Genomic DNA, 21894 nt, shown 5'->3' with positions numbered 1-21894 from the left:
TGCCTTAGTGGCGATCTCTGACCGCACGGGATGGGAGAGGGGGAAAGAAAGATGTGTGTGGGACGGAGGTGGGAGATCCTTCATTCCAAGATTGTGTCAAGTTCTTCAAGAAGGTGCCTCCATGTTGGTTATGATTATTGGCTCCCTTGCCTGTGAGTTTGCAAATAATCAAGAATACACAATTACTCTCAATTGCCTCATATGTTAATATAGTAAGATGACTGTGTAATTTGAGGAAATTTGTGGAAAAGTGTGTGCTTCACAATTGTGGATATTCTTATTGTCCTATTCAGAAGTGAGGCACACTTGTATTTATGTTCTCACCTTGAACATCGCCCTGCAATTTCTACATTGTCACAATGGATTTTCTTAAAGAAAGGCCTATGCTTTATGGTTTATATTTTAATTGCTCAGATAGATATGTCTTAGTATTTTAAAAGTTCAAGGACAAATGGCCAAAATTTACAGAAATTGTAATTGTAATGGCAGATTAGATGAAGGTAACACCGAACAATTCAAGGAGGATTTGACTACTTGGTGTTTCATGCCAATAAACAGGAAAAAGTTTTTTCTGAAGTAGTGCCTGTGTCAATTCCAGAATGTTCTACACAGTTTTGGTGTGAATGTGAAACCAAGAACTCATTAGATTATTTCTGTCAGCCTTCTGCTTTAATTCTCTACTTCTTGTGGGTCCCCCTTACTGAGTCCATTGGTCTACACAAGTTCATATTTGTCTCTAAGAAAAAAATAGGTTGAAGACTGGACGCATGAAGAGACATGGTGTCCCTTATCGTTATTGTGATTTTAGGTAACCAGCAAGCAGTGACCCCAAACTAACCACTAGCCCTTCCCGGCTGCCTGGGCCTGAGCTTGACCCTTCAGTATTCTGCTGTGATCATGGGAGTTTCAGGGACTACATGACTCTGCTCCTCCAGCTGGGATCCATTCTGGGATCAGTCTGGTTTCTGAGTTACCCCTGTTTCTTTAAGGAGTACTTCTTGCTGTAGGGACTGGACTTGGTCCTTAAATCCTCAGTCTAGAAAATCAGGCTCTGCAGCTCATAGCCACTTCCCAGAAGCTTGTCTCAATTCCTCATTGCTAAGTTTGTCCTGTCGTCTACATTTAGGACTGAATAAATACATGTAAAAATTGTTGTGAATATTGCATAATGTACAGAATCGTCGCATCACTATGCTACGCACCTGAAACTAATATGACATTATATATCAACTCTACTTAAATAAGCAACGTTTAAAAAAAAAATTATGTGTTGGGACACCTGGGTGGGATTCTTTCTCTCTTCTTCTCTCTCTGCCCCACACCATGCTCGATATGCCTCTCTCTCTTTCTTTCCCCAAAGAAACAAATAAAGTTAAAAAAAAAAACTGTATGTTAAAAGTGGCATATCAAGAAAAAATTGATTGTTGTCTAAGTCGTATTGAGATACATACACTGAAGGACTCCATAAAAATCTGCTTTTTGTTCCTTTTGCTGCTTCTCTTCTTGCTAGGACCTGCACGTCCACTTTACACATGCCTCAGAATGCAAAAAGTCCTCATTGTAAGGACCAAGGAGGTAATGATTTCTCTAGAATAGATAACGACTGAGAAAGGCCCAGGTGAGAACGACAGGACCAAACCACCATATGCATATCCCAGTCCACCAGCGCTAGACGCCTCGGCACCAAGAACTGCTGGCTCCAAGGAATAAGAATTGGGCCCTCGTTTTTGTTCTAACTTGTTCTTGGATGCCTCAGAGGACAGGTGCACCAGACTGCAATCCTCAGTAGAAACCCCCAGGTCCCAAACAAAGACAAGACTCAATCCTCTCCTTTCTGAGTATTCCAGCCACACTGTCTCTACCTGCATTCTTTCTATACTTTCAATAAACTCTGCTTTCACCTGCTACTGGCTCACATTTGATTTCTCTTCTCCATGCAGCCAAGGACCCTCTTGTCTGGTCCTATGGGACCCCCTCTCAGCCTGTGGTATCAGTATTTGATGGAACAACCAGAAATTTATTTGAAAAACATATGGAAAAAAGTTAGTTCATAATGTGTAGCAACCAAAACATAAAATCTTTATTAAGATGTGAAGAACACACACACACACACACACACACACACACACACACACACACACACCCTATAAATAACAAGAAAATAACAAAAGAAGATATAACTGTCAATGTATTAAAATGTGTGTCACTATATAACAAATCAGTAAATTAAAATCAAAAAGGATCAACCAGCTGAGAAAATATAAAATGCTTCAAATGAAGTAGAAGATCGCTAAAATATATGTTTTAATATTTATACATTTCTGAGAAAAAAAAAAAAACCTCAGGTAAGGAGAGCAACAGAAGGGGGCGCCAACTTTGGCTCAGGTAATGATCTTACTGCTTGTGAGTTCAAGCCCCACATTAGGCTCTGTGCTGACAGCTCAGAGTCTGGAGCCTGCTTCAGATTCTGCGTCTCCCTCTCTCTCTCTGCCCCTCTCCCACTCACGTTCTGTCTCTCAATCTCTCAAAAATAAATAAACTTAAAAAAAAAGAAAAGCAAAAGATACGTACAGAAATATGAAAAAATATGATCTTTATAAATAATATGTGTCATATATATAGAAAATTCAAGATATAATGCATGAACAAAATAAGATTTTACAAATATGCATATATGAGTATAAATACATATTTGCATGTATTTGTGTCTATGTGTAAATTCAACCTTCTTTGTAATCAAGAGATACAAATTAAAATAAAGTACAAAATTTTGTCTATCACCTTGAAAGAGTTTGATAAGGAGAATAGAAATAATATTCTTGAGATCAGTGTGACTAGATATTCTTACATCTTGCTAGTGTGAGAAAGCTTTGGAATCATTTTCCTTTTAAAAACAATTTGGCAATATGTATCAAAATATTAGACTAAATAATTCCATTTTCAGAAATTTATCCTAAGAGCAGGGCATGAGAAAATTAGCAAAACAAGTGATTATTCCACAACTGTTTACTATAAAATATTTAAAATAACCTAAATGCCAACAATAAGCTATTAGTTAAATAAATTGAGATATTTGACAAAAAGCCACAAGACTACTTAACTATTAAAAATGATTTTGGTGAGGGGCGCCTGGGTGCCTCAGTCGGTTAAGCATCCGACTTTGGCTCAGGTCATAATCTCACAGTCCTTGACTTTGAGCCCCGAGTCTGGCTTTGTGCGGACAGCTCAGAGCCTGGAGCCTGCTTTGGATTCTGTGTCTCCGTCTTTCTCTGCCCTTCCCCTGCTGGTGCTCTGTCTCTCTGTCTCTCTTTCAAAAATAAATAAACATTAAAAAATTTTATTTTGGTGAATAACAAGTTATGACCTTGGAAAATTTTCATGGTATCAATAAGTTATAAAACAGGCTTATGGGGGTGCCTGAGTCGCTCAGTTGGTTATGCCTCTGACTTCCGCTCACGTCATGATCTCACAGTTCATGAGTTCGAGCCCCACTTTGGACTCTGTGCTGATAGCTTGGGGCCTAGAGCCTGTTTCACATTCTGTGTCTCCCTCTCTCTCTGCCCCTCCCCTGCTCACGCTCTGTCTATTAAAAATAAATAAACATCTAACATTTTTTTTTAAAAAACAGGCTTATGAACAATGAGTGCCCAATAATCCAATTAAATACATATATATCTGCATATATATATATGAATTCATATATATATATGAATGAACATCTGCATTCAGATGATTGGAAGGATTGTAATAACATACTTTATTAATATATTAATAAATGATAAATAAATAATAAATTAATAAATTATAATAAATAATCTTACATGATATAAATATCTTTGTCCTACTTATAATTTTATGTTTTCATCTTTTTCTACACTAAATTCACATAACTACTATAATAATAAAATATATTTTACAATTGTAAAGCGTGTGTTTCCTTTGCTCATTTACTAAGCTATTCCTTAACACATGCAGTAATTATTAGTGAACAGCTGCAGACCTTTTATTAGGCACTGAAGGTACCAGGTAACACTGCCTCTGCCATGGGGCTTGTAGGCTGTTGGATCGCCAGCCAAATAATGATGCAGAAATGTCCATGATTTCGAACACATCAGATATATAGGAAAAGAACTGATGTGTTCTTGAGAACTTATAACAGGGATCTGATTTGGTATGGAGTCTCAGAGGATGGTTCTCTGAGGTAGTGACTGGGTACCTACCAGAGAGGATGGGTTAGGATGGGTAGAGAGGATGGGTTAACTAAACAAAAAGGTAAAGAAAGGTGGTCTCAGCCAGAGGGGCATCATTTCCCATACTCCTTTTTCGTGTGTGGAGAGCATGGTGCATCAGAGAAACTATAAAAATGCTGCTGTTGAAGATGGAGAACAATGGTAATATTTAGAGATGGGGTTCAAGTTGTACTGATGAGGTTTTGGGGGTGATGGTGGGGTCTAGATCCAACAGCCAAGAAAGAATTCTTGAGATATCTTGGGTGCAAAAAAAAAAAAAAAAAACAAAGGTGATTTTATTAAAGCATGTGGGCAGGACCCATGGACAGAAAGAGCTGCACTGGGGTTGTGAGGAAGGACTGGCTATATATATATATATATATATATATATATATATATATATATACACATATATATATATATATATATACACACACACACACACACACACACACACACACATACATATATACATACATACATATATACATACATATATACATACATTTGGGAGGTGGGGAAGTCAAGAGGTGTAGAAAATGAATTTAAAATTTTGTATGTCTTGCCTATTGTTCGATGTGAGCACCGTTAAATTTTTCTAGACTTAGTTTGCTATACCCTAAGATTATGAGAATACTTACCAGCATTTTCTCGCTTCTGTAATCTTGCTTGCCTAACACATTCCTCCCCTTCCCCCTTCCCCTTTTTTCTCCCGCCACAAGTAACGGACAAAGCCTTCCCGCCAAAGGACAGACAAAGGACGCCCAATCAGAGAACAACAAATGTCCATACTTTAAAATCAACTAATCAGGCCCCCCATAATCTGAAACCTCCCCTATGCTATTTGTCTCTGTCTATAAAAACGCTGTACCAACCCTGATCGGGGCCTCTTAGCGTCACTGGCAACGAGTGCGCGGAGGTCCAGGTTCGAACCTGCAATAAAGGACCCTTGCCGCTTGGCTTTGACTTACGACTCTGGTGGTCTCTTGTGGGGGGTTTCACGACCTCGGGCATTACAGAGGAAGTTTCCCAAGAGATTTTCCTCTACTAAAGAAGACTCACAGGATACTGGAGGCCTAGCTGTTGTCAAGCTAAGGTTGTTTTTCCCTCTAGCAAAGCATTAACATTAAGATAGTAGGGATTTCCTGGAGAAACTTTTACACAGCTGGCCTCAAGTAGTTGTCAATGGGCTGCAGGTTATAAGGAAATGTAATTCCATCTGCCATTTCCTTCTGCCTTTGTTTCCCACATCAATACCCCAAGATACACTGTGTTTGTACCTTAAAAACAATGGGAAGCCATTTGGGACTTTTATCCCACTGCTCTGGTCAGAAGCTCCTTGGGAGGGTGGTCCTGTTTCTAGAGCCTCAGAGCTAATAAGAAATGCTACCCAATGAACTCTACGAACCACTTCTCAAGACCTTATTCCCCTGCTAAAACTCCCCAACACCATGAAAAATGGCATTTTTTTCTCCATACAAAAAAAGTTCTGTTTCATATCTCTGCTTAAGTAATACAAAAAATTACCCAGAATTAGGATTTCTCTGTTTTCTACTCATGAAATTGTTACTACTAACCAACATGGTGTAATGGAGTAATTTCTACCCATACCCCCAGCCAACTTGCTTATGGTTCTGTTTTCCGTCTGGCACAGAGTTGAAATTAAAAAAAAAAAAAAAAAAGAATATGTATAATTATCTATTGTTCACATATTTTCTTTTCTGATCATTTTATATTTGTTATTATTATTATTATTATTTTGCAGAAAAGTGATTTATCCATATTTATGGCACATTGCAGATGTTTTCAAAGCATTAAGAACCCTGGAAAGCAGGTGGATTTTATAATTCTACTTTTCAGTGAAGAAGCAGATTCAGGAGCACCTGGGTGGCTCAGTGGTTGAGCATCAAACTCTTGATTTCAGCTCAGGTCATGACCTCATGATTGGTGAGTTTAAGCCCCTTGTCAGGCTCTGTGCTGACCATGCAGAGCCTACTTGGGATTTTCTCTCTCTCTTTCTCTCTCTCTCTCTCTCTCTCCCTCTCTCTCTCTCTGTGTCTGCCTGTCCCCCACTTCCTCGCTCTCTCAAAATAAATAAACATTAAAAAGAGGAAATAAACAGATTCAGAGTTGGAAAGTGAACTGCTAAAGGATGAACCCAGTGGAGTCTTTCTTGACATTGCAGGGAACACTCTTTTCACCAAGATACACCCCTTCTCATTCTACACAAAGACACTCTCTCCTTCTCCCTGAAGAAGTGCTTTGTTTAAGACAAGGTACTAGATTCTGGGGCTATGTCTGTAGAATTCACTGTGCACACCATAGTTAGCAAAGCATTATGCTCTTTTGGGTGACTGATAAATGCCTTTGGATGATTGATGCCCAATCTGTGATCTTTCCTGATGGTACCAGGACAACCTGACATGGGGACTCTTGGGAGGAACCAGTTCCCCAAAGAGTAGGTAGGCTTTCTGACACTGAGTGACTTAGAAATGGCATGAAGTCAGATGAAATTGCTACTGTAGCTAAAATGGCCTTTTAAGTAATTATATGTAAAATAGATTTCGTACCATCAAGAAGCTTCAGCTATTAATGGTAGAGTAACTAACAATAGTTAGATTAAGTCACAAAAGTAAGTTTAGGTATCATGGGCATAAAATCATTATGGACCTAATGCTGCTCTCATGCCACTGTGTTTTCCATGTGGCAACTTAATGCCATTGGAGTTATAAAGAAGGAATAATGACAATAGCTAATACATACTGAGTGCTAACTAATGGGACTGCTGAGCACATCCCTTTATCATTTCATTTGATCTTACTAAAGCTTACAGCATCGTTAATACACTCTTATTACTATCTCACAAGCACCAAAAATGAGCCATAGAAAGATTTTGAAGTTCACTAAAGGTCACGTAGTCAGACAGTTGCAAAATCTAATATGTCTGATACAAATTTTTTGCCCTTAACCATTCAGGTATACATACTGCTTATTTCTAGATTATAATGAAAGGAACAGAGTTGGCTGGTCCCGAAAATCGGTTTTGGATGGAGTTTATTGAGACACCGGATCTATCATTGTCAGGAAAAAAAATTTTTAAAAAAGCAAAGAATTGGGGAAATTACATGTAGGGCTATGCAAAACTAAGTTTTAAGGGAATGCAAAGAATAAGAATTGCAATATATTCATATAGAATACATGTGAGAAATCTAGCTTTTGTGAAACAGAATATTCACATTAGGATGATCAGTGCATTCTTTCCCCATAGGGAAAGGGGAGGCAGATAAATATACCAAATGTGTGATGATCACAAATGAGTTTTATAATTCAAACATTTAATGGCATGCAGCCAAAAGTTTGATGTGTCCACAGAGTGATGGTAGCCTTGGCAATTATATCCATATGGTATAATACAGTGGACTTAGAGTCCACTGTGGACTAAACCCAGATGAAGTCTGAATCTTGGTATGGAGCTACACCGAAAGATGTCACCACCTCATAGAAGCTGCCAGAACTTTACCTCTTTGTCACAGGTTGGGCCAACTCAGCCTGTTTCAAGGATGCCAATTCTTATAACTATGAAACTTCTTTCTCCTTCTCTTGTCAGATAAATAATTTATGACAGAGTTGGTAAGTAGGGTTTAGAGAGTAATAATTATCTACCAACAGTGGCTTTATTACATACGGTGTTAAGAAAGATTCTAAGGTAGTATCCAGGGTGAATGGAAAACTATCATGATCAGTTAGTTCAGTTGGCCAAGTAATTACCCAAGTAATTTAAATTAGGCAGTAAAAGGAAAGATCATACATTTTACTTTCCTAGTAAAGGTGCTGGGATACGAGAAATTTCTCTTTTTTTCTTTTTTTCTTTCTCATGGAGTCAGTCAATATCTTCTGCTTTTGACCATTCAGTTAAAAAGCACAGCCCTCATCCACACGCCTGGGTCAGTGGAATAGTGTGAGTCAGGATTTAGCATTTATGTCAACTTTCACGAGTATGACTTCTCCCATTATAAGGCTTTCACTTGGTTGCAGGTGATCTTGTAAACAAGTTGCATAAAAAAAATCTTTTCATTATTAATGCTGACACCTTGTATGGAAGAGCAGTTGTCCTCATGTTGGTATTCATAGGCTCCCAATGGTGGGTCCCATTAGAAGAACTAGGTCCATACCAGATGAGGTCCAATATACCAAGGGAATCAGGATGGATTTTCTTAGATGAAGAGCCTTCCCTCATTTCTTTCAAGACCTCTTCAGCCAAACTCAAATGGCTCTATATTTCCAGCATAAGGCTCAATTGCTGGGCTCCAAAGAAACAGCAATTTTAATTTGATCTTTGGTGTCTTATAGGAAGGGAGTAGTCAGGGGGCTTCCAGTGTTCAAAGAGATGAAGAATGGGAGGCTGTTACAAAGCACAGACAGCAAAAAGAGGAGGCTGAGAGGCAAGAGACAGTATGTTTGTTCTTTAAAGAAAGAAAGTTCTATTATGGTTTCTTGGGCTGGCTTCACAGACAACAGGACCCTCTCATTTCTTCCTATTCCCCCTTCTCCTCCTCCTTTCTCTCTTGTCTTTTTCCTCGTCCTTTCTATTCCTTTTATCTTCCTTGTTTTCCCCTTCCTTCTATCCTATCACTGGTGTTGTGGTTCTATGGAGATAGAATGCCGACATTTTTTATACCAAAGTTTAATCTTTGTTCCTCGCTGGACAGACTGTCGATTTCCTTCCTCTTCCAGCAAAATAAACTGCCACATGTACAAGTAAAACTGAGAACACTTGTACTTCTCTATCATGAACTTCAGCTTAGTTCAAGAAGGCAAAAACAATTGGTCTCCTTTCTCCTTTTCTTTGGGTTATATCAGAGTGTCTCTTAGTTTTCCAGAAGTAAATTCTTTCCAACACGTAAGTCATGTCAAGTTCTTAAAATGAATGTGACAAAATAGTTTGCTCTCTATTCCCAAAAGTCTTAAGAAATTTCTCTTATACACTGTGATAGCCACCTGATATTTATAAACACTTCCCTGTCTTAAGAAATTTCTCCTATACACTGTGATAGACACCTGATATTTATAAACACTTCCCTGTACTTCTGCTCCAGAGGGGGTTATTCACTGTCTGTGATGCCATTCACTTCCAGCGTTCTTAAATATTGTGCTTCATATCCCCCCTGCTACTTTATCTCCATAGAACATTCCTTGTTTCATATCCTTATCACCTCTCAGTGGAGTTATTGACATAGTCTCTTCTCTGTTCCTGACACCAGTTTCTGCATATTTGGGCCCATTCTTTTTGTTTTTTGTTTTTTTGTTTTGTTTTGTTTTGTTTTTTAAGATTTTATTTTTAAGTAATCTCTATACCCAACGTGGAGCTGGAACTTACAACCCTGAGTTCAAGAGTTGCATGCCCTACCAACTGAGCCAGTCAGGTGCCTCAGTTTAGGCCATTCTTTTATATATATATATATATATATATATATATATAGAGAGAGAGAGAGAGAGAGAGAGAGAGAGAGAGAGAGAGGAGAGAGACAGAGACAGAGAGACAGAGAGACAGAGAGAGAGAGAGAGACACACACAGAGAGAGAGAGACACACACAGAGAGAGACAGAGAGGCAGAGAGAGAGACAGAGAGAGAGAGACAGAAAGAGAGATAAAGTTTATTTATTCTGAGAGGAGAGTGTGTGAGCAGGGGAGGGGCAAAGAGAGAGGGGGAGAGGGAATCCCAAGCAGGCTCCCAAATGACAGTGCATAGCCTACCCACCAACCATAAGATCATGATCCGAGCCAAGATCAAGAGTCAGACTTGATCTGACTGAGCCACCCAGGCACCCCTGGGCCATTCTTTTTTTTTTTTTTTTTTCAACATTTATTTATTTTTGGGACAGAGAGAGACAGAGCATGAACGGGAGAGGGGCAGAGAGAGAGGGAGACACAGAATCGGAAACAGGCTCCAGGCTCTGAGCCATCAGCCCAGAGCCCGACGCGGGGCTCGAACTCACGGACCGCGAGATCGTGACCTGGCTGAAGTCGGACGCTCAACCGACTGCGCCACCCAGGCGCCCCACCCCTGGGCCATTCTTGATAGACTTACCTCTTATCTTTTTCCAAATCCTAACAAATATGATCATATCATTCTTATCTTTATAAATAAGAATACCTATCTTAATGAGCACAGATATCACCAGTTAGACTTTATTAAATTATCCTCTCCTTATATTTTGGTTACCTTCAGTACAGGGAGCAGCCACTAAACCAGAATCTGGGACACACACACACACACACACACACACACACACACACACACAGTATATTTCCTGGCTCACATATTTCATTAGCTTAATTGCATGCAAAGCTGGCTTCCCTTCTTAAATTATGCTAATGTTTTACGTTTGAATCACTCATAATTCTTTCTCCAAGATCTCTTATCCTGAGCTTTACATGTATGAACTCTGAGATCAGCTTGATACTAGGTAGTGCTGAAAAGAATCAAGCATCCACTGGGAAGCTACTGTCTTCAAAGAACCATTGTTCAGAAAAACCATTGAACAGTAGTTCAATAAGGAAGGCAGGAAGTCAAAAAAGACTAACACAGAGACTTGGAAGAAAGAGAATCTTACTCCACCCTCTACCTATATACTACACTAATTCTCTACTACCTCTGAGTGATATGAGAAGACACAGATAAATAATGACATGGGGATTTTTCCAGATCCTTCAACACACTCTCATATGTACCTAACATCTGTCATGTACGTTTTTTTTTTTATTTATAGAACTCTTTGTCGTAACCTTGCAATGTGCATGCTTTCAACCTGGTGGATTAATTATAATCCATCTAATAAACAAGATTATGCACCCTCTCATGGGAAATTTTATGTCTTACTGATCTCAGGATAGTGTTAAATCCAGTGAAAATACTTGTGAAATGAATTCATAAACCAGTAAGTGAGTAATGCACAAATGTTAGCACAGATATTTTCAAATAATAAGAATATTTCTAAGCCTTACAGTTGCCCCTTTTGGAAAATGGAATGAGGATTCTGCATATAATGTGTCAATATAACTACAGTGTATGTGTGTGACCAAATGCTTTTCCCTTCTCACAAGAAAATTGTTCTAAGTCCCAGTCAAAGGGCGCCTGGGTGGCTCAGTTGGTTGGGCAACTGTCTTTGGCTCAGGTCATGATCTCACAGTTTGTGAGTTTGACCCCGCGTCAGGCTCTGTGCTGACAGCTCAGAGCCTGGAGCCTACTTCAGATTCTGTGTCTCCCCCTCTCTCTACCCCTCCCCTGCTCATGCTCTGCATCTCTCTGTCTCTCAATAATAAATAAACGTTAAAAAAACAAATCTAAGTCCCAGTCAGATGGGAGTTGTAGCTTTGTTCTGGTTTTGTGTATTGTGCCATTCTCTTGATTTAATCATACATGTTGATCCAGTTATTTGGATCCAGACCCAATGCTGATATGCATTTATTTAAACTGGTCACCTCTTCAAGGTTTAAATTATATATATGTATATATATATATATGTGTGTGTGTGTGTGTATGTACGTGTGTATATATATATTAATTTTTTAAATGTTTATTTACTTGAGACAGACAGAGAGACAGAGAGAGACAGAGCATGAGTGGGGGAGGTGCAGAGAAAGGAGACACAGAATACGAAACAGGCTCCAGGCTCCGAGCTGTCAGCACAGAATCCAGTGAGGGGCTCAAACTCACGAACCGTGAGATCATGACCTGAGCCAAAGTTGGACACCCAACCGACTGAGCCATCCAGGCACCCCTAAGGTTTACATTATATTTTAATATAACTTTTACTCTCTTAAAATTTTTTCAATGTTCAAATTTTAAAAGACAAACGCCATTAACCTTAATTATATAATTCTCGTCTGTATTTCCCAGCTTGCTTACAGAGAGGCATGAAATCCATATACTTTAGAAAGTCTGAGAATCTGCTGGGGTGCCTGGGTGGCTCAGTTGGTTAAGCATCCGACTCTTGGCTCGTGCTCAGGTCATGATGTCATGGTTTTGTGGGTTCTAGGCCCACATCAGGCTCTGTGCTGATGGTGCAGGGCCTGCTTGGGATTGTCTCTCTCCCTCCCTCTCTCTGTCCCTCCCCTGCTCATGCTATCTCTGTGTTTCTCAAAAATAAACTTAAAAAATTTTTTAAAGTTAAAAAAAGTGTGAGTCTCCTAAAATACGCTTCCTCACACTTCCTGTGCAGCAGAGTAACCTGGGGCTTCTTAGAGATGATGCAAGATTCTGGTTCCATAGCTCTGGGGCAGAACCAGAGTTCTGCATTTCTAACAGGTTCCGTGGTGATGCCAATGTTGCTGTTCCAGGAACCACACTTTGAATAGCAAAGACCTAAATAGGTCTTGCCTCAAAACATGTCTTGTAAAACTCTGTGGCTTTTCATGAGAAAAAATAAAAAATCTTAGAATGTGAGTCTTACCTTTAAAGGGATGCCTTCCATAACTTGAAACCTATTTACACTGCATCATTGTTTCTCAAAGCTCTGAGAACTGCCAAAAAGGCTTCTTAAGAAAAAAAACGTGTTATGGTTAAACAAATTGGGGGAATGTTAAATAAAGTAAGACGAGATTTCTTTAAGGATGTTTGGACTCTTAAATATGTTTAATACCTTTTATGAATCTCTAGGAGAAGTTGAATTATGCAGTTTCCCAAGCTTCACTGGCCATTAAAAAAAACATGGGCGCCTGGGTGGCTCATGGGTTAGGCATCCAACTTCGGCTCAGGTCATGATTTCACGGTTCATGAATTTGAACCCCGCCTCAGGCTCTGTGCTGACAGCTCGGAGCCTGGAGCCTGCTTTGGATTCTGTGTCTCCCTCTCTCTCTCTCTCTTGCCCCTCCCCTGCTCACAATCTGTCTTTCTCTCTCTCTCTCAAAAAAAAAAAATCATTTTAAAAATTAAAGAAATAGAGTGTCCCTCATGGAGGATCATTTTGGAATACTGTTCCAGAAAACACACAAATCCAGATTCTGTCTTAGGTCTGACCACCAAAACTCCCTTGCTCCATTTCTACCCCAGTCTGGATTCATCAGCTGTCCATTTTCAGTTTTATTGGAGCTTATATGTGAACAGTTTTGTATTTCTATATGTGTTTATAAACCTGTGTCCTACTTGTTCTTCTTTCCAAACACTGCTAAGATTACTGGTTGGCTGTCTCCAGGATCATTGAATTTGGGAATGGAATTTGCAATTTGTAATAGAAAATAGTAACATCATATGACTGCAAATAAGGACTCTCTTGACACAACACCAGAGGTTTGTTTAGCATTGTATGGGGGAAAATGAAGCAAACGATGGTTTTTCCTGACTTTCAGGCTTTCTGGCCATTCCGCTATCTGGCTGGCGTCAGGTCCTTCTGGTTACAGCCCTTCTGCAGTCTCCTGGAAAGCTGGATTGGGACCACTTTGGTCACCATGGTGATAGCTTTGACTTCACACTGACTGATTTTTCAGGACTCCTATAGTAGAGCTGCAGGGTGGACTCTCTTTGACTTCTTTTTGCTTCTGAGAGAGTAAAAGGGGACTCAAACTCTGGGTGGGTACTCTCCCAGGGGTCATGACAATGACCACCTCTTGTGTCAAACCAAATTCCAACCTGATCTGCACCTGATGGAAATAAAGCACCTCTCATCTGCAAAGAAAGTGGTGAATGTAGTTCATCTCAATCAGATAATTCACACTTGTCACTGATATGGGATTGCCTGGAGTTTATAGGTCTGAGTGTGTGAGTGATAAAAGGAAAGAGAACTTAATGGTAATTAGAGTGACAAAGCCTTGAGTGCATGTCAGATTTGGAAGAGGCGCCTAAATAAAAACTCAAGGGGGAAACGTCTGCTCCAGTCCTATGCCTGTCTCTCCTTCCAGAGAAGGTATTTTGAGTCAGACTTCTTCGTGGAGAGCAAGATAAATCGTATCCTGTACTTTTGCTTTGCTTGTTTTCAATTCAACATAGAAAGGTTAAAGAGGTAGGAGGCCTACTATTAAATTATTAAAAACAACAACAACCATATTTTGAAACATTATCCACTCTGTATTTCCCCCAAACTTTAAAAGTTTTTACATATCTTTAGAAATGACATAATTAAAGTAGATCTAATCTTATTTCCCTTGAATAAGACAAATGAATGGGGGCAATAAAGATCCAGTGTCCTGTGTAAACATCTAATCAATGATCCACTGGTTAGGCCAAATCTGTGCTGGAAATGGAAAAGTAAGGAGAGAGCCGGATAAGAATAATGTGCATCATTATTTTGGCTTTGGAAGAAAAAGATAAGCCCAGTGAAAGGACATTCAAGCAAATGAGAACAGAGATGAATGTGTTGAGGTGAGAAAAAGAAGTAAAGAGTAAAGAGGGGAGAAGAAGAAAGAGAGGGCTCATTAATAAACAGGGAAGAAAAATCACATTGATTCATCAGTTAGCTATCTGTAATATAGAAAAATTTGAATTCATGTTGTCATGCATTAAAATTCATTTGAATAAAAGTGGAAAGCCTGCTGCAAAGTCACAATGCAAAACAGAAGAAGGTTTTAAAGTGTATGTTTTGATCACCTCCCGAGCAGGAAAGAGAACATCCCTGTGTTCAGTTGGCCCTCATGCAGGAACGTGGAGCCTTTGCTAAGAAAACTTGGAAGCACCCTGTATCTCGTGCAGGGACACTTTTACAGGAGAGGGATGCAAAAGAAAGTTTGCCTTGGAAGTCACCTTTGGCCTGTCAACCACTCATCTAAATTGGATTTTTTATATTTGTAGGTAGATTTAATTTTGTCTCTAGACACTAACAATATCTCTAATCCATGGTACAGGCAACCAAGAATGCCTTATATTTTTATTATGAACACACTTTCCACACATAGAAATAGCTAACTATCTATCGTCTGTATATAATATAGTTTTATGTTTGATGATCAAACGTTAACAAATATTAAAATCGTGCCACATTTCCTTCAGAACATTTTCTAATTACAGATTTATTTAAATCTGTAATTAAAATCCCACATCATCCCTCTGTCTGTCCTCCCCTGCTTCTCAGAAAGATAATTTTTTTCCTCCTGGTGTTCCATCTATTAATATATTTGTAGGCTACTATAAAATATATACTATTCTATAGTGTTTTATTGTTTTCACATTTTAAATATATGATATCTTACTGTAAGTATCAGTTTACAATTTGCTTTTTTCTCTTGGTATTACTCTTTTTTTTTGGAGGTTTACTCCAAAATTGCTGATAGTTTTAGATCTAGCTAATTCATTTATTTTTTTTTTTTTTTTTTTTTTTTTTTTTAACGTTTATTTTTTTGGGACAGAGAGAGACAGAGCATGAACCGGGGAGGGGCAGAGAGAGAGGGAGACACAGAATCAGAAACAGGCTCCAGGCTCTGAGCCATCAGCCCAGAGCCCGACGCGGGGCTCGAACTCACGGACCGGGAGATCGTGACCTGGCTGAAGTCGGACGCTTAACCGACTGCGCCACCCAGGCGCCCCTAGCTAATTCATTTAAACAGATACATAGTATTCCATTAAATTAAAAATAAAGTGTATTTATCTTAATGAGAGATAGTAAAATTGTTCCCAATGCATGTTTTTGCTCGTACAAACTGGGGCAAAATAAGTATCTGAAATATCTCCTTGAATATATGTGTGAAGTTGTTCTAGGACTGATTGATACAAATGAAAATGCTAGTAAAAGGTCGGATACTGCTTTAATTTTGCATTCAGATCTTCACACTTAGTTCTTTAATTAATCAGAGATTGATTTTTTTTGTATGATATAAGACATCTATTTGACTTATCAGTTTCCATAAGTAGCTAATTATCAGAGAATCCTCTGTTGAAGCTTTCCCCTTGAATTTGTAATAGCACTTCTATCTATGCCAGATCCCCATGTACATCTGATTCTTGTTTCTTTCCTCTCTGTAATGAGTCTGTCTGTCTACACCAATGCCGATATCGAATGATTTTAATTATTTTAACGCAGTGGTGCTCAATCAGGGCAATTTTCCCAGAAGGGGACATGCGGCAAAGTCTGCAGACACGTTTGATTGTCACAACTGCGGAAGTAGAAGCCAAGGATGCTACTAAACATCCTGCAATGCACAGAGCAGTTCCTCACAACAAGGAACGATCTGGTCCAAATGCCAGTAGTACTAATGTTAAGAAACTCTGAAGTGACTACATAAGTTGAGAGATTTAATCGCTTCTCGGCCTTTTGGCTAAGATCAAGTGTAGTATCTGTTCTTATCAGTTTAATAAGTTGAGAGATTTGTCATCATATTTACTTGAAAATTTAAGTATCACCTACCCCACTGCCTCTTAACCTTTTGTTTTTCCCCCAGAAGTACACTGGATGTGTTTTTTTTTAATTCATTTTTATGGATTTTAGAATTCGTTTCTCAAGAAAAACCCTTTTCAGATTTTAATCAGTTTGTGTTTAGCTAATCGATTACTATAACAACAATTGACAGTTTTATTATATTGATTCTTCCTTTTTAGTACAGTATAGATCTATGCTTTTTTTGGTCTCTTTAAAGGTCCTTTAATTAAAATTTATATTTTTACTCTGAAAGATCATTTATATTTTTGTTAGATATATTACAGGATTAACACCTGATTTCCTTTTGCTGCAATTTTAGAAACTATGTGTTGTTTGCTACTGCTATATAGGCATGTTATTAATTTTATATATTGGTATTTTATAATATATCACATATTAATAGCACCTGGCTGGCTCAGTCTGTGGAGCATGTGGCTCTTGATCTCAAGGTTATGAGTTCAAGACCCACTTTGGGCGTAGAGATTACTTAAAAAAAACCTTCAATAACCTTGCTGAAATTTTCTAGTCCATCTAAATATTTTTGTGTAGATTTCCCTAAATTTTCTTTGTAGACATTCATCTATCACCTAAGAATAATGAGGCGTTTTTAACTTTCTTCCAACATCATATGTTGTATTTATTTTCTTGTTCTGTGTTAGTGCTGTGTCCCTCATGACCATGTGATGACAGAGGTGATGGTTGACATCCATCTTAAAGAGAGACATTTTCTGTAGGATTTTAGTAGGTACGCTTCCCAGCTTCAGTAAATGCCCTTTAATCTCAAAGTGCCATAGAATATTCAATATGAACTTTAAAAATAGTTTGTGTTCAATTAAGATATTACACTTGATTCTCTATCTCACGTGCACAGAACTGAGTTAATCATACTCCTCAGTCCCTAATGAATGGATGCTCTTACATTCAGATCATGCAAGGCACCTCTAGTGTTTCATGTATTTTTTTTTCTTTTTGTGCTTCATCACCTTTGCACACTCCCACCTAGATGTCCACTACATTTTGAACAATCTATGCTACTCTGTTTTATGTATGTGTGTGTGTGTGTGTATATATATATATACATATATGTGTGTGTGTGTGTAGTAAATTGCATGTGTTGTACTTACATAGTCATCCCATTCAGTTTCTTATTTACTTTACTAATATTTTTGAGATACCATTATATTGCTCTTTGAAAATGTAGTCCATTACTCATTTTTTTAACTTTATTTTTTATTTTTTTTAATTTACATCCAAATTAGTTAGCCTATAGTGAAGCAATGATTTCAGGAGTAGATTCCTTAGTGCCCCTTACTCATTTAGCCCACCCCCCTTCCCACAATCCCTCCAGCAACCCTCAGTTTGTTCTCCATATTTATGAGTCTCTTCTGTTTTGTCCCCCTCCCTGTTTTTATATTATTTTTGTTTCCCTTCCCTTATGTTCATCTGTTTTGTCTCTTAAAGTCCTCATATGAGTGAAGTCATATGATTTTTGTCTTTCTCTGACTGACTAATTTCACTTAGCATAATACCCTCCAGTTCCATCCACGTAGTTGCAGATGGCAAGATTTCATTCTTTTTGATTGCCAAGTAATACTCCATTGTATGTATACACCACATTTTCTTTATCCATTCATCCATCGATGGACATTTGGACTCTTTCCATACTTTGGCTATTGTTGATAGTGCTGCTATAAACATGGGGGTGCATGTGTCCCTTCAAAACAGCACATCTGCATCCCTTGGATAAATGCCTAGTAGTGCAATTGCCAGGCCGTAGGGTAGTTCTATTTTTAGTTTTTTTGAGGAACCTCCATACTGTTTTCCAGAGTGGCTGCACCAGCTTGCAAATATCTAATGGAATAAAGACAGTCTCTTCAGCAAGTGGTGCTGGGGAAACTGGACAGCGACATGCAGAAGAATGAAACTGGACCACTTTCTTACACCAAACACAAAAATAAACTCAAAATGGATGAAAGACCTCAATGTAAGACAGAAAGCCATCAAAATCCTCAAGGAGAAAGCAGGCAAAACCTCTTTGATCTTGCCCGCACCAACTTCTTACTCAACATGTCTCTGGAGGCAAGGGAAACAAAAGCAAAACTGAACTACTGGTACCTCATCAAAATAAAAAGCTTCTGCACTGTGAAGGAAACAATCAGCAAAACTAAAAGGCAACCGACAGAATGGGAGAAGATATTTGCAAATAACATATCAGATAAAGGGTTAGTATCCAAAATGTACAAAGAACTTATCAAAGTCAACACCCAAAAAACAAATAATCCAGTGAAGAAATGGGCAAAAGACATGAATAGACACTTCTCCAAAGAAGACATTCAGATGGCCAACCAACACATGAAGAAATGCTCAATATCACTCATCATCAGGGAAATACAAATCAAAACCACAATAAGATACCACCTTATACCTGTCAGAATGGCTAACATTAACAAGTCAGGCAACAACAGATGTTGGCGAGGATGTCGAGAAAGAGGATCTCTTTTATAATTCATTACTTATGATTGCTAAATAGTAATTCATCTCTGACATATGTGATGGTTAATTTTAAGTGTTGACTTGGCTAGATAATGGTGATCAGTTGTTTAGTCAAACATTAGGGTGAATGTTTGCTATAAGGGTGTTTTGTAGATGTGACTAACATTTAAAAGCAGTTGGCTTTATCTATGACAAAGGAGCTAAGAATATATGATAAAAGAATGTATAATGGGGAAAAGACAGTCTTCAAAAAATGGTGCTGGGAAAACTGGCCAGCTCCATGCAAAAGAATGAAACTGAAGCACTTTCTTATACCATTTTCAAAAATAAACTCAAAATGCATGGAAACCTAAATATAAGACCTGAAATCATACAGCTCCTTGAAGAAAGCATAGGCAGTAATCTCTTTGACATTGGTCTCAGCAACATTTTTTAGATATGTCTCCTCAGACAAGGGAAACAAAAGCAAAATAAACTATTGGGACTACACCAAAATAAAAAGCTTTGCCACAGCAAAGGAAACCATCAACAAACGAAAAGGCAAACTACAAAATGGGAGAGGATATTCGCAAATAATATACCTAATAAGAGGTTAAGCCAAAATATATAAAGAACTTAATCCAACACACATGTACAAAACAAATAATCTGATTAATAGTGAGAAGAGGACTTCAATAGACATTTTTCCAAATAAGACATGCCGATGGCTAATAGACATTTTCATGTCTATTAGCTCAATATCACTAATCCTCAGGGAAATGCAAATTAAAACTACTATGAGGTATCACCTCACACCTGTCAGAATGGATAGTATTAAAAAGAGAAGAAATAGGTAGGTGTTGGTAAGGATGTGGAGAAAAAGGAACCCTTGTGCACTGTTGGTGGGAATGTAAATTTGTACAGTCTCTGTGGAAAACAGTATGGTGCTTCCTTAAAATTTTTTTAATTAAAATTTTTTTTAATTAAAAGAAAATTTAAATTAATTAAAGTTAAATTAAATTTTAAATTAAAAAATTTTTTAAAAGTAGGTTCCACTACTGGGTATTTACCCAAAGAAAACAAACATACTAATTTGAAAAGATATATTTACCTCTATGTTTATTGCAGTATTATTTATAATCACCAAGATATGGCAGCAATCCAAGTGTCCATTCATAGACTAATGGATAAAGAATATGTGGCATGTATGTATATGCAATTGAATATTATTCAGCCGTAAAAAAGAATGAGATCTTGCCTTTCATTACAACATGAATGGACTTAGAGGGTATTATTCTAAGTGAAACAAGTCAGACAAAGACAGACTCCAAATAATTTGACTACTGTGTGGAATCTAAAAAAAAAAAAAAAAAAAAAAGGAATAAACAAACAAAAAGCAGAAACAAAAAAATACACAGAAGAAATATATGGCTGCCAGAGAGGAGGGGAGTGGGGAATGGGCAACATGGATGAAGGGGAGTGGGAGGTACAGGCTTCCAGTTTTGGAATAAATAAGTCAAGGGAATAAGAAGTGTAGCACAGGGAATACAGTCGGTGGTAGTGTAATAGTGATGCACAGGGACATATGGTAGCTCCACTTGTGCTGAGCATAGCATAACATGTAGGCTTGTCAAATCGTTATGTTGTACACCTGAAACTAACATACTTCAATAAGATAAAATAAAACAAGATAAAATAAGATAAGATAAAAGAAAATAAGATAAAATAAAATCAGCTGGCTTCAAGTAAAGCAGATTAGCCTCTAAAATGTGGATGTAGGTAGGCCTCATGCAATCAATTACAGAGCAAAGATCGAGTTTTGCCAAAGAAGAAAGAAAAGAATGGATTATGCCTCCAGACTTCAATACAAAAATTCTGCCTGAGTTTCCAGCAGGCTCAACTCTCACCTGCATCTCTGTGCTGCTGGCTCGCCCCATGGCTATAGGCTTTGCTCCCCACACAATCATATGAAATAATTCTGCAAAATCTTTCTCTCTCTCTTTCTCTCTCTCTTCTAAAACCATAGCTGCAAGTCTCACTTCCATCAGAAATACTTGAGACTACATGTTTCTCCATGCCCACAAAAACATGTAAATTATTGAATTACAATTTTTTACTTGTTTTAGTATCGAGCAAAGATTTGTAATTCCATTTCAATATATTAAAAATACAGTCTAATTGATTTTTACATTTTTCCTCAAATCTGATTGTTTATATATTTTGTAAAATTAATTCATTTCATATAATTTTATGCACCTAATTATGTGTATTTTATACCTTTTCAACATGGTAAAAATGTCTGTTAATTTTGTCATTATATCTAGGTCACAGTCAGGATTTATTTTCATCTCTCTTTTTTAAAATCATGCTTGTCAGAGGCTTATTTATCTTGTTTTTTTAGGAACCAACAATTTGTTTTCTTTTCAATCTTTATTTTTTCTTCCCTTATTTTTTCATTATGTTTTTCATCCATTTCTGCTGCTTCTTCTTCTTTTCTTTGTCTGCTTCTTGATTTGGGTTTACTCGTTTCTACTTCTCACCTGTTAAATTGAAGAATTACTTTCTTTGTTTCTAAACATATTTGTTTTCTGCTTAGGGTAGTTAGAACTATAGATTTTCTTTTACAGCCTGTTTTTTTTTTTTTTTTAAACAATACATTCATTTTTAACCTGTAGGATTTTCATCATGATTCTGTGACTCATTTATAATCATTTTCGCATTGTGTTTAGGATTTTTTAAAAAAATTTATATAAGTACCATGGATATTTAACAAAATATACTTTAAATTTAGATACTGAATTGTGATATTGAAAGTTTCTGTCATTTTTAGTGAGATTTTCACTGGAGTA

At 37.7% G+C, this 21894-nt stretch overlaps 1 protein-coding gene and 1 pseudogene across 1 annotated transcript in view; one reads left to right on the top strand and one right to left on the bottom strand.

Moving 5' to 3' along the window:
• AGBL1 (AGBL carboxypeptidase 1) overlaps positions 1-21894 on the bottom strand; it is an 862602-nt gene that overhangs the window by 32222 nt on the left and 808486 nt on the right. The gene's annotated exons all lie outside the window — the stretch shown is intronic.
• LOC112856726 (U2 spliceosomal RNA) lies at positions 16453-16566 on the top strand (annotated as a pseudogene).

This window comes from Puma concolor, chromosome B3 (genome assembly GCF_028749965.1).
Source record: "Puma concolor isolate L17-30 chromosome B3, mPumCon1.1.hap2, whole genome shotgun sequence".
Classification (NCBI taxonomy): Eukaryota; Metazoa; Chordata; class Mammalia; order Carnivora; family Felidae; genus Puma; species Puma concolor.
The sequence above is the reverse complement of the archived record's forward strand: the minus strand, read 5'-3'. Positions and strand labels throughout refer to the sequence as shown.